General features: G+C 38.7%; 1 protein-coding gene and 1 long non-coding RNA gene across 2 annotated transcripts in view; one reads left to right on the forward strand and one right to left on the reverse strand.

The window, feature by feature from the left end:
- Positions 1 to 14,624, reverse strand: part of LOC150081938 (uncharacterized) — a 241,891-nt gene that overhangs the window by 181,247 nt on the left and 46,020 nt on the right. The window lies entirely within an intron of this gene.
- The window catches only part of LOC150081939 (filamin-A-like), a 385,277-nt gene that overhangs the window by 31,248 nt on the left and 339,405 nt on the right, over positions 1 to 14,624 (forward strand). The gene's annotated exons all lie outside the window — the stretch shown is intronic.

Here is a 14,624-nt window from a genome sequence, read left to right on the forward strand (position 1 = left end):
TTTTGTACATACATAATGATATATACAGTTCGGATTCCACTTGGAATAATAATAATATAATAATATAATAATAATAATAATAATAATAATAAGCAATACGTTAATCAGTTAATATACAAAGGGTACTAGGAAAGTTTTGCAATATGACGCAACAATGAATCACAGGAAGCTGCTTGTTGCTACATGTTGAGACATGTTCATACGTGCATAGTAGCCGCCGCGCCAAGTCGATGGGCTCAGTTATTCATTAGTAGTGAGAGTGTAAAGTGCTTGCGATGGCATCGTGGTCACGAAATGAGATAAGGACAGCTTTGCGGTATAAATTCGTGCGTGGTTTAACCATAGACCAGTGCTTAGAAGAAATGACTCTTGCACTAGATGATGATTGTCCACATCGTACAACGATATTCAGGTGGTATAGAGAATTCCAAAGGGGAAATTTCACTCTGGAGGATTCTGAGAGGCCGGGAAGGCCACGAACGTCAGTTACGGAGGAAAACGTTACTGCTGTGAGGAAAATGCTTGACGAAAACAGGCGAGTGACCTACCAACAGATAGAGGATACTTTGGGCCTAAATGCACCAGCAATTCGTTCGATTCTGCAAGATCATTTGCACGTGAAGAAACTTTGTTCTCTCTGGGTGCCGCATCAACTGACTGAAGAGCAGATGACACGACGTGTGACTTGGTGCCGGGAGATGTTAAAAAAGTTTGATAAGGGACAATCTCGGTATGTGAACAACATCGTGACAGGTGACGAGACTTGGCTGTACTATTACGATCTGCCGACCAAGGCTCAAAACAAAGTTTGGGTCTTTGATGATGACGACACACCCGTAATTGTCAGAAAATCCCGATCTGTAAAGAAGAAAATGATAGCTGTATTTTTCAAATCGAGTGGAATTGTGGAACGTGTCGTTTGGACACGCAGAAGACAGTCACAGCTAAGTGGTATACTGAACAATGCCTGCCTAAAGTCATTGGATCTATGAAGAACCTGCGGCCAAAGTCAAGAATGGACACCTGGTACCTCCATCACGAAAATGCTCCAGCTCACCGCGCCAAAGCCTGCACCGAATATTTGACCACGACAGGACTGAAACTTCTCGAGCACCCTCCCTAAAGTCCAGACCTTGCTCCCTGCGACTTTGCACTGTTCCCGCATGTGAAAATGAAGCTAAAAGGGAGGCGGTTTTCCAGTGATGAGGACCTTCTACGGGCTTGGGACAACGAGTGTGCTTTACTCCCTAGTAAAGATTGGTTTCGGAGGATGGAGAGGTGTATTGAATGTAGAGGAAATTACTTTGAAAAAATTAAATAAACAAAGCTGTATTGCAAAACTTTCCTAGTACCCTTTGTATATATCAATGTTCCTCAACCTTTTCGTTGCTGCGACACACTTTTAAAGATGCTAAAATTTTGCGGCACACTACAATCACTGCTATAGTCATATTCACAAACGGGAAGTTATTTCTGTTCGGTATATTTAATAGTACACTTATTATTTGTGGAGTATAGGTGAACAGATCTAGTACCAGGAATCAAAACGTGACGTACATTGACCGCCGGAAGGCGTTCGGATCGGCGCAGCGTAAATAAACGAATTTTTGTTTGTTTGAATTAATTTTTATTATAAAACTTGGATTTATTAATTTTTTATTTCATTTTCCGCGGCGCACTTGAAGTATACTTGCATCACACAGGTTGGAAAACACTGGTATACTCAGTAGCGTAGGAATGCCTTGGCATTGGGGAAGGTGCCAAGGGCGTCACTGACAGGCCACATCAGTTCCGGGCCAAGCTATTTCGATACCCGAGGCTAACTGAAGAAATGGCGCCTCAAGATGATGTCGAATCAGGATCAGAGTAGAGGGCGGGGTGAAAATCAATTTTCGCCAAATGGCGTGTTTTCAAGGAGCGATTCAAGCCTGCATGCATCCTTAAATCTGAGTACGTACATACTGCATAGCAGCGTAGCTCTTTTTGCCATCCAGAACGTACCTTTGAAGGGACCGATTTAGTTATTTCTTAGATCATCTAAGGCAGTGGTCTCAAACTGGCGGGCCGCATCCGCCCCCCCCCCCCGAAGCAATTTTCGTGGCCCACGAATACATTTCAATTACCGTATTTCCCCATGTATAAGACGCACCTTAATTTTGGGGCCCGAAATTTGAAAAAAAAAAATGTATTACATAAAGTTATTGAACTCAAGTTTTATTCATCATAAAATTCATACAACTCATAACTTGAATTCAGCACTGTACGAAAATCTTTTCTGAGCCATTTCTGGGCAGAACGTGGCAAAACATAACCTAATATACCGGTAACAAGTGCGAAACAATGAGCGCAAAGACAACAAGCGCTAAAAAGCGGGAAATGCAAGTAAAAAAATCTACAACCACTGTATAAGACGCACCCAGTTTTTTCACCCCAAATTTTTCGAAAAAAAAGGTGCGTCTTATCCATGGGGAAATACGGTTGTTGTTGTTTTTGGTTTTTAGGAGCATTAGCAACTAAGGCCATATTGCTCCGGGATATGCGGTGGTCATTCCCTGACCTTTCCGCATCCTCCGTATTTGGTGGTGACGAGCTCGAACCTCGGTCTAATCAAGAAGCGTGTACTACGCACTGCTGCTGCTCCTTCCCACCTGTCTACGGAGTCGCAAGGGGAAATACGGTACAGTATGTATTTGTTGTAAATACGGTGCTTATATTCACTCTCATTTTGTTAAAAAAAAAAATTCCGGCCCGTCAACTGCTTTCAGATCGTGCATTCGGCCCGCATGCAATTTGAGTTTGAGACCACTGATCTAAGGAATAACGAAATTTATAATGTTTTTACTGAAATTGAGGAAACTTTCAACAAAAAAAAAAAAAAAAAAAGGAAAATGGTACCAGCTGAAAAGTGGAAGACGAAATGAAAAAAAGCCAGGTGTGCATGCTGAAGATAAATCGTCGAACTTCGATGGAATAAAAATTTCTTGTTTTTCAATAATTGATTGTATTATAATGCAGTTAAATGAAAGATTTGAATCTCTGAAAAACATAGTAGAAGACCGATTTTTTTGACTGGCGAAGCGTTCCATTCAGTGAAGAGTGAGGATTTAGAAACTAAAGCTATTTTATTGTTAGAAAAATACCATGAAATTAATCAAGCCCAATTTAAAATTGAAATAAAATGCTTTAAATTAAACACCAACTAATTGAAATATTAGAAAACAAAAATTCTCATACAATATATCACTTAGATATTTTAATAAATGTATTGGCTGAATGGGAGTCACAAGAAATTGAAAAAGCTCTTAAAATATTCTTTACAATGCCAACAACAGTAGACACTGCAGGAAGGAGTTTTAGCAAGTTAAAACTTAAGAATTATTTGAGATCGACGTCAGGGTAAGAACGCACATCATATCTATGTCTCCTTTCAATTAAACACGAACTTGCTAGCAAAATAGACTTCGATGAAATTATCACAAATTTTGCTAACACTAGAGCAATAAAAATTAAGCTTTGATACAATTTAATAATTTTACGTTTTGTTTATTCTGTATTTTTTTTTAAATTTTATTATTAAATAAGATAAGTTTATTTGTTTTACATTATATATGTATACACATAGCCAATGATATTAGTTATGTTTCAACTCAATAAATCAATGATCAAAAATACAGTCGGATTTCTATATAACGAAATCGATTGTTCGCTTGAAAAAAATCGTTAATTGAACAGAAATTTCAATATAAAGAAATATGACCTTTTGAACAATTAAAAATCATTGTTGAAAAGGTAAAAAAATAAATAAATTTTCTAACATTTAAAAACAATTTATTAATACATAGATAAGCGATTTTTTACATACAGAAACGACTTTTTTCATAGTACATGATGCCCACAATATTACTACACTTAAGAATTATTATTTTGCAAATTTGGCTAACTTTTGTTGTACACTGGATTTTAGCGTACATCGATCATTAAAAAAATGTTCGTATTTGTTTTAACATCAAATACTTATAGGTTCAGGAACATTTTCTTCACACTGAAGGCCTCAACCAAGTTTAAGAAACTACTAACATTTCATGTTTGAAAGGTCTAATATCTTCGTTGCCCTCATTTTCTTCCTCTTGTCATCGATATTTTTCCTAGTTCTTTCATTTGATTGTTCCTAGTCCCTTAAATTTTATTATTTTTTGATTTATTTATTTATTTATTTTTTTTTTTTTTTTGAAAGTGTCCGAAATGTCGGAATCACTCGGATATTCAACTACTGTGACCGTGTAAAAAGAAATAGGGGAAATTCATTTCCGCAAAACAACAGATAACCAGTTGTTGGATTAAAGGAAACCACTTTCTCCTAAATCTCTTACAGGGTGCTTACAGTAAAAAGGTTGACCAAAGCCTATTGTCTGAAAGTTGAATACGCCTTGCTCTGCTCACTGGCTAAGGATACACAGAAAGTAGTTGACTAGCTCGACTTCAAGGCTCTCGTAATCCATTCGTTATTATGGAAAATTTCCTTCGTTCTATGGAAACAATTATAAATGTAACCAAGGGGTGTAAAAAAAATTACCAAAAAATTTTAATTGCCAAGGGGGATTAAAAAAAATTCGCTATAAAGAAGTTCGCTAAACAGAGACCCGACTGTACTTATTATTTATGATTTTACCAATTATCGCAAAAAGGCTCCGAATTTGCCAAGAACGCCAAAAACCTAGCTACGCCTCTGGGTATGCAATATTCTTGGTGATCCTCCCCCCCTCTCTCTCAGGGGGACTCGGGAATTTATTTTGGCTCTGCAACATAAGCCTCTGGCTTCCTTGCACCATATGGCTAATAACAATAATATCGTAGCTTTGAATTATGTTTGTGTTTGCGAGGTTCCCCAGTTCAGATGCTTTTCCTTCAGTCTGTATTGGATGAATATTCGTATTGCACATATGAATAGCCCACATTTCATATATCAATGTTAAGTTCTCTTTATTTTTCTAAGGACTATAATGAAATCTAGGTTAGTGTGTTCTTTCGTAATTATCAGTAATCTCTATGTTTCACTTCTGCATTTATTTACAGTTGCAGCACAATGTTCAGAACGGTAACTAATATTTGTAATTCTACAATATGATCGAGGATATACCGTCACACGTGTGACAAATACACAAGCATTAACAACACCTTATTAAGTAAGACTAAATGCAGCCGGGCATTATATTTTATAAAATTATGCCCAGCTGCATTTAGTCTTACGTAAATATATGTATAACCAGTTTCAGTAGCGAATTAAGGTCGGTTGAGGCCCCGGGCGCAGAAGAAAATATTGGGCTCCTTAAAAAAAAGAGAGACAGGGAAAATACGGTCGAGATTCAGTATCGGGTACAGCCAATGAGAACGAAGTGAAAGAAGGCAGCCGGCTCTACCCAGTGGGCGGAGTCAATGACGTCAGACGATCACAACTGACACGCAGTGCGTGTCACCTTGTGCCGCGCCGTGTTAGTTGTGTGTGTAGCTTGTGCCGCACGTGTTAAGTGTTTTGATGTCACGTGGTTGCAGTATAATAATCGGTCTTAATTTCATTCGTAAATTAAAGGTAAAGTTAAAAAATCCGGGGGTGTGGGGGCAGGAGCCCCCACTTAGACGGGGGTCTGGGGGTAGAGCCCCCAGAAAAAAAAAATTTAATTAATTTTTTTTTTTCTGAAAAAAAAAGTAATTTCGAAATGTGGACTGAGGAAAGTGACGTGGCCACTTTCCTCCTCTTCTGAGCCTTCTCATTGGCTGATTAGTAATTCCTAATTACATTCGTAGTTTAAAAAAATCACTTATCCGAATTTCAATGTGCGATAAAAATAAAAGTAGCGTGAGAGCGACCCGAAAATCCGCTGAAACGGAGGTCTGGGGGCAGAGCCCCCAGAAAAGTAGAAACCGTAGAAACGTGTATTTTGGTATTTGTATTTTTCTGATTATCGGGTTTATTCTTTGTTTTCAGCCGCCACATTCGTTGCTGTGCTACGTGCCATCTGCGTGTCACTTCGCATCCGCCGGGCGAGGAGAGGAGGGGGAACGCAGTGGAGTCACAACCCGTCAATCACTGCTTTCCCCCTTCCTCTCCTCGCCGCCATTTTTGGTGGCCGTACCCCATATTGAATCTTTACCGAAAATACATGTTAACCATTTTTTTAAATAAATAAAAAATATTATATACTATTAATGTTTTATTTCCAATAAAATTTGAATATAATATATGTATAATATAATTAATAATAGCATAATAATAATCACAAAATTTTGAACTAATAGTTGAACATATCAGTTCAACTAATTTGTTGGGATTTTGCGTGGGTTCTTCAGAAGTCGGAGCCCAGGGCGCACACCCGATGCGCCCGCCGTTAAATCCGCCCTGACCAGTTTTGATCTAAAACAGTGCTGTCATGCAATTAGTGTCTGCTAAACCTTTAGTGTCAAACTTAGCACAAAAGTGGAATGAGTCAATATTAGTTTCATTTATACGTTAGGTCAAAGCACGCAGCAAAAAAAAAGCGATAGCAGGAATTGTTATGCCTTCTTAGAAGAAACATCAGGGAGATGCTATAAATAACTTCATTAATCACATGATATAGCTCTGATAGTGAAAAAAAATCTTCAAGAAATTGGCGATTTGTATGGAAAGGAGCACTACCCAATAGTCAAGTTAAAGAGATCTGGACTGGCTCGGCAGAACTGGTCCTCTTGCTCAACCTAAGGCCGGGTATGCATCGGGAAGCAACAGGAGCCTTCGGTTTAGAGTACAAGTCAGGCTGAACTGTCTTCAGGCCGGATAAAATTCTAAAATTTCGGCCGGTGAAGGCCTCTAGCATTAGCATAGGTACATGGTGCAAGAAAGCAAGCTTATATAGCATCATCCAAAAAAAAAAAAAAAAAAACAAAAAAACTTCTAATTTTACCCATCCACCCACTCCAAATGTTTGTCTAGTTCTGCCTTGAATCTATTTAAGCTATCAACTTCTACAACAACAACGAGAGATGGAAGTTTGTTCGAGCAACACAATGGCCAAAGGTCAACTTCCGCACAATCGTCTTTCCTCAATTTCAATTTATTTCCTCTCAGGCAAGAGGGCATAAATTTTGAGGGCATTCTGAGCAAGAGGAAGAATCCCATCAGCATTGAGCAATCCTTTATACACCTCAATCAGATCAACTCACAGGTGTCTAGTCGCCAGAAATTATAATTTGCAAAACTTAATCCATTCTTTGTAAGAGCAACCCTTTGTTCCATTCACTAATCTTGTTGCCCTTCTCTGCACACTCTCTCCAGTAGCTCTACATCCTTCCTAAAATCAGACCTCCAGACCTGTATACAGTACTCAAGGTGTGGCCTGAACATTACCTCATTCAAGGGGATAATCACCTTATCCCTGCTAGAAAAATTCCTGTATATCATTGACAAGACACCATGAGTTACCCTTGCAGACCATCTGCATTGATCAGAAAACTTCATATCTGCCTGGACAATTACCTTCAGGTCCTTTTCATTCTCTACCACTGTCATTGTGGTACCACACAGTTGATACGTTACTCTGAGGTTAATGATTCCCATATGCAGTATTTTACATTTGTCAAAGTTAAACTTCAGTTGCCACCTCTCAGCCCATCTACTCAACTTTTCTAGATCCTGTTCAGCAGTCTTCCATGTGCTGAAGCATACTGTCATTAACAACCCTGCCAACCTTCGTATCACCTGCAAACTTAGTCATTAAGCCTGATATATACCATCAATGTCACTAATAAATACAGAAAACAACAATGGACCCAACACTGAACCCTGAGGGGCTCCACTAATAACTTTAGTCCACGATGAGCAGTGTCCACTGATTACCACTCTGCCTTCTCCATTTCAACCATCTTTATCCATAGAAGCAATTTTCCTCCAATGCCACACTGCTCCAATTTGTTCAGCAGTCTTCCAATTGCAACAGTATCAAAAGCCTTTCTAAGAGCCAAATATATGATATCAAAGTTATTCCTGCATCCAGTTCCTTTGTGACCACATCATAGTATCAAATCGGATTGGTCAGAAAAGACTTCCCCTTAACAAAAACCATGCTGTGTCCAAGCTATAACTGAAGTCTTGTCTAGATGATCCTGCACTGCTTCTTTAACCAGTGCTTCCATTAATTTCCCTGGAACAGAAGTTAAATAGCATGTCTATAATTACTTGTGTTGCCCTTTCATCCTCCTTTGTGAATTGGGGTCACATTTGCAAATCTCCAGTCCATGGGTACCTCCCCTGAGTCCAAGGAAGGTCTCATAATTATGGCTCAGGGTTGCTTACATCCTTTGCTGCCTCCTTTAATATAACTGGATAGATCCCGTCCACCCTGGGGTGCATTTTTTATGTTTATCTTCAACAATTTCTCCTTCAATTTCCTCTCAGTTCTTACATAATCATCTAGCTCACTGCCAGAGTTTAACTCACCTCTGGTATTGCCCTCCATGAATAACTCCTCATGGGTGAATGTAGATGCAAAATACTCATTTAGTTTGTTAGCCACTTGAACAGGATAATCAACAGTTGAACCATCAATATCCAGTGAACCAATCTGACTCATCCCTTTCCTTCTAGAGTTTATATAGGTAAAGAACTCTTTGTTGTTTTTCTTTGCATCCTTTGCCAAAGATTTCTCGTAATCTGCCTTTGCCTGCCTAATCTCCTTTGTGACTTGGTTACAGACCAGCTTATATCTATCATAGGCTTCCACGTCACCTGCTAATTTATACGTATTCTATGCATATTTCTTCTCCACAACATGTCTCATTAGTTCTTCTGACATCCATTTAGGCCTAAACCTTGAACAATATTTCTTAGTTGATATGAAAAGCCTAGTAGTTTCCAAAATTAATCATTTGAATGCTTCTCATTTTGAATTTGCTGTTGGTAACATCATTAGTTGGTCCCACCGTATAGAAATGAAATATGGTCTCAGCCCTCTGTAGTCGCCTTTACGAAAGCAAAAACCCTTCCCTTTACTCCTGATAGTAGTTACCTCTTTGAGTAAATCCCACTTCAGCACACTGTGATCACTGGCACCTAGTGGTTCCTTTATCTGCAGATTCTTAATGCATGAAGAATCACTACTGATAATCAGATCAAGAGTATTACTCCCTCTAGTTGCCTCCCAAACATGCTGATGTAGAAAACAATCATCCAATAAATCCACAAAAGCCTTGCTAGTGTGTGAGTGATCATCCCACAAATTTCAGTCAATATCTGGGAAATTAAAATCCCCATTATAAGACTCTGTGATTTACTGGCCCACTCTATTTCCCTGTACAGTTTCTTATTATACTCATCAGTGTCATTAAGCCTATAACACACTCCTTCTCTCAATTTTGCTTTCCCAGTGCTTATGTCACACCAAACTGACTCGACACTGAACTGTTCAGCCATGTCGACTGGCTGTACTTCCTTGGATTTTATGTGTTTCTTAACTATTAGCATAACCCCTCCACCCTTCCTATCTTTCCTGCACACATTGTATTCCCCAAATTCCAGTTCTGCATTCCTTATACCTGTGTGACACCATGTCTCTGATATCCCAACAATATCTGCCTTTGATGTTTTGACCAACACCTCAAATTCATCAGATTTATTTACAAACTCCTAGCATTGGTGCACATGCACCTGTTCCCATTCTTAGCTACCTTAAAACACAACCCATGCGTTTATTTGTGCCGCAATGACTCCCAGCAGTCTCTGAAATACCCTACATCTTTTTTTTCCAGGCTGCTGCTCATTCCAATAGAAGCAGTTCAAGAATTACTTTCACCTCTGCCAGTAGCTACTGTTAATCTATTGGTCCGTGTATCCCCCAAGCTAGCAGTTTTCCGACCCACCTAACATTGCCTCGATAGCATCGGCAAATATTCTTGCACCCTTTCCATTTAAGTGTATCCCATCCCTGTAGAAGCAGTCTCTCCTGTTAACAAGCACAGACCAGGCTGAGAAAAATTCTACCCTTTGAGCCTTGCACAATCTCTCCAGGGCCGAATTGATTGACAAGGCTCTCATCATATACTCCCTCCTATCATGTCTGCTGGGCAGAATTGCAGACACTTTCAAATTCATCCCTAATTCACTGCTTTTTTTCAACACTGACATATACTTGTTAAGTAATTCTGCCGGTCTCCTACTCTTAACATCATTAGTGCCAACGTGTACAACAATATCACCTTTTGTGCCCTTAAAAGATGATATCTGCTCTATAACATCATCAACCTTTGCCCCCTGGCAGACATACCCTGGTCCCCTAGGTCTCTTTTGATCCTCTAGTCCTCTTACTCTTTTTTAATATTTATTAATGATTTTAATGCAAGTATTTCACAATTTAATAATACAATTGTGGGTGCAGTGATTAATCTATTTCAAGAAGATCAAAATAAACTAAAAATGGCTTTAACATTGATATGAGGTAGTTGTAATCGTGATTCGTATCATTTTCGTATCACTAATTGGGAAAAAGACTTAGTGTGGTTATATAGTCCGGGATGAATTCTCTGAAAGTGCAAACAGGGTACTAGCTTGTGGGGGGGGGGGGTCAATAACATAAAGGAATTTTTTTCGGTAGGGAACAGATAGGTGATGAACATGTACAAGGCAATCTGGAATACGGCACAAGTTTGGACACCTAATTGGGTGCAGAGATCAACAATATTAGTTGGGAGAACAAAAAGAAATTCTTATCAAGAAAGAAGTTCCTTTTGTGGTATTCTGTAAGGTTCTAAAAATTTATTCTCTAGAAAAACGGTATCTGTGAGATAGTCTAAGCGTATAATGCTTTAAAAAGGGTTATACAAACCAGCTGCTGATGGCATCTGTATTCTCTCAAATGACACACAAGAGGGCATACATTTAAATTGAAAAAAAGGATGGTTGCAGAATACATGTGCAAATAAAATAAAATAAATAAATTTTCTTTTTATACTCTGGATAACACTGTCAGAAGAGTTTATAAGATACAGAGAATACGAGAAACAGCATCGTATTTAGCAGTATGGGCTTGAATGCATTGCTCAAAGCACGAGAATAATCGATTTTGGAATAAACTTCACTTAATATCACTATCACAAAAGATCACTTCGATCACGAAATGTTTGACTCCATGATGTACATATTTCCGATTCGGAAATAAACATAATACAGTCAGTTCTGCTATAATGCGCATCTTCACAACGCAACTGATATATTAGGGAACAATGTGATTTTCAGGGGCTTAGAGGGGAACAGGTATCCTGTGTGTTATCAGACACTCAGCCTAAAACACTGATGGATCCAATATCTCTCTATTACAGAAGATTTAGGAGAAGTCCGGTTGGCCTGCCTCCCTAAAATCCACTCATGCACACCTTCTCGATGGTAAGCCCTGTTACGTCACTTAGGTTGCAACGAACGTGTAGAGTGGTTCTCTTGAAGATGCCTGGTCAGCGTGAAGAGGAAAAGACCAAACCCTCCAGCAATGAGAGCACAACAATACAAATGGCCCTCAGTCCCCAGCAGCTTTCACTCTCCCTCTTACGGCAGCGAGAGGATCACAGTGGAAGCAGAGGGTGCTAAGAATCTCTGGGTACGACCAGGCTGCCATGCACGGAAATTGAACTTGGCCTGTTATAACGTACGATCACTCATCGGTGAAGACAGGATATTAGAGCTGGAAAAGGAATTAGAAAATGTGAATTGGAATATCATCGGTTTGGCTGAAACAAGAAGAAGAAATGAATCACTTATAAGTTTATCAAGTGGAAATCTGCTGTACACCAATGGAAACAGTGAAAGGAGTGAAGGTGGAGTTGGGTTTCTGGTCCATAAAGATTTTAAAAACAACATTTTGGAATTCAAAAGTACATCACCAAGGGTGTCCAGACTAATATCCAAGATTTCTAAGAGGTACAAGCTAAAGATTATAATGATTTATGCACCAACATCGAGCCATGATAATGAAGAGGTTGAAGAAATGTACACTGAAATTGAGAGTCTTCTAGATGAGCAGAAAACCCACTACACTATTATTATGGGGGACTTCAATGCTAAGATTGGAAAAAGGCAAAACAGCGCAGAAAGAGGAACTATAGGAAATTTTGGAATTGGTGAAAGAAATAAAAGAGGTGAAAGACTTGTGGAATTTGCAGAATCTCAAGGACTGTCAGTAATGAACACTTTTTTCAAGAAAAGGGTGAACAGAAAGTGGACATGGAAGAGTCCAAATGGATTAACAACTAATGAAATAGACTTCATCCTCACTAACAGAAGATATATTGTGAATGATGTTACCATCCTGAATAAGGTAAATGTTGGAAGTGATCACAGAATGGTAAGATGTACACTTGATATAGATGTAGGAAAGGAAAGGAAAAAACTGACTCGAGTAAATAATACAAAGGTCTTTGAGATAACAGAGGAGGAGAAAAAGCAGTATGTACTGGAACTTAAAAACAAGTTTGAGCTTCTGCAGACTGCTCAGGACCAAGATATCGACGAGGAATATTACAACTTTCTGAAAGTGATAAAGCCCAAGAAACCTATATGGAAACAGAAATCCAAAGAAGAAAAAATTAGTCAAGAAACACTTGTCATGATGAACCAAAGACAACAAATGAAGAGCAAGAAAAACACTGACAGGGAGAAAATTGAGTATACTGAGTTATGCAAAGCCATTAGAAAGAGACTCAGAGAGGACATAAGAAGATTTAACACAAGAAAAGTATAACAAGCATTAAGGGAAAACAAAGGATTTAAATCAGCAGCCATGAGCAGTAATACAGAAAGACAAATGATACTGAAACTGAAGAATAGCGATGGTGTACTTATAAACAGCAGAGAAGGCATAATTCAAATAGCAGAAGACTACTATAGAGAATTATACAAGGAGCAAGGGAATGATACCAGCAGTGGGGAACATGGATTGCAAAGTAGCAACACATACGACATACCCGATATTCTTCCTGATGAGGTAGAACATGCATTGAAGAAAATGAAGAATCAGAAAGCCCCAGGGGAAGATGAAGTTACTGTAGAGTTGTTAAAATTGGGAGGAAGAGACATAACACAAAAACTGGCAAGGCTCTTCACAAAGTGCATTAGAAAAGGTGTGATGCCTAAGCAGTGGAATAATGCAATCACAGTTTTGCTGCATAAGAAAGGAGATAAATCAGAAATTGGAAATTATAGACCAATTAGCTTGTTATCCCATATCTACAAGTTGTTCACAAGGGTCATTACTAACAGATTAGAAAGAATACTTGAGAATCAACCGAAAGAGCAAGCTGGCTTTAGGACAGGATTCTCAACTATGGATCACCTTCACGTAATATCACAGCTAATGGAGAAAGCAAATGAATATAAAACACCATTATGCCTGGCATTTGTGGATTATGAAAAGGCATTTGACTCCATACAGCATAAGGCAATGTTTCGGGCATTGGAAAGACAAGGCATAGATACTCCATATATTATGATTTTGAAGAAAATATATGAGAGTGCTACATCCTTTATTAGACTAGACAAAAACAGTAGCAAATTTAAAATCGAGAAAGGAGTTCGACAAGGAGACACAATATCTCCGAAGCTGTTTACTGCTGCCCTTGAGGAAGCTTTCAGAAGATTAGACTGGTCGCAGAAAGGAGTCAATGTGAATGGAGAGTACCTAAACCATTTACGATTTGCAGATGACATTGTGGTCATAAGCCACGATCACAAAGAATTAGAGGAAAACATTAATCAGTTATGCACAGTTAGTAAGGATTTTGGACTAAAGATGAATATGGCTAAAACAAAAGTAATGATGAACAAGTATGCCACAGAAAGGGAAATAATGATTGAAGGAGCAGTAATTGAAAAGGTGGAGTCATATACTTATCTGGGACAAGTTATTAGCTGTAATAATGATAAATGGCTGGAAGTCAAGAGAAGAATAAATTTTGGATGGATAGCATTCAGGAAATATAGTCACATACTGAAGAGCAATATCCCAGTTTGTCTGAAACGTAAAATAATGAACCAATGTATACTCCCCACCATGACCTATGGAAGTGAAACTTGGGCACTCACCAAAAGAATGGAAGAGAAGCTAAGAACTACACAGCGAAGAATGGAACGAATTATATTGGGAATCAGACTGTTAGATAAGAAGAGAAACACATGGATTAGGCAGCAAACTCAAGTAAAGGACATTCTTATCAAAACTAAAGAACTAAAATGGTCTTGGGCAGGACACATAGCTCGAAGACATGATGACAGATGGACTAAGAAAATAACAGAACGGTACCCAAGAGGAGCTAGAAGAAAACCTGGAAGACAAAGGCGGAGATGGATAGATGAAATTCATGAGTTTTTGAGTAGTAAATGGATGGCCAGTGCTCAAAACAGAAGGAACTGGAAAGTTGCTGGAGAGGCCTTAATCCTGCAGTGGATTGAAAATGGCTGATGATGATGACGTTGTGATTTTCATGTTGGCTCATGCGCGATTCCATCTGCAAGTAACAACAGAGTTGAATCACAAAACCCAATGCCAAGCTGAATTATAGCAACTTGCACAGCAATAGGAAAAATAGATGTGCAGAAATTTGCCTTTAGCCAG

The sequence above is a fragment of the Mastigoproctus giganteus genome, chromosome 8, assembly GCF_048544385.1.
Source record: "Mastigoproctus giganteus isolate SK-2022 chromosome 8, ASM4854438v1, whole genome shotgun sequence".
Lineage (NCBI taxonomy): Eukaryota > Metazoa > Arthropoda > Arachnida > Uropygi > Thelyphonidae > Mastigoproctus > Mastigoproctus giganteus.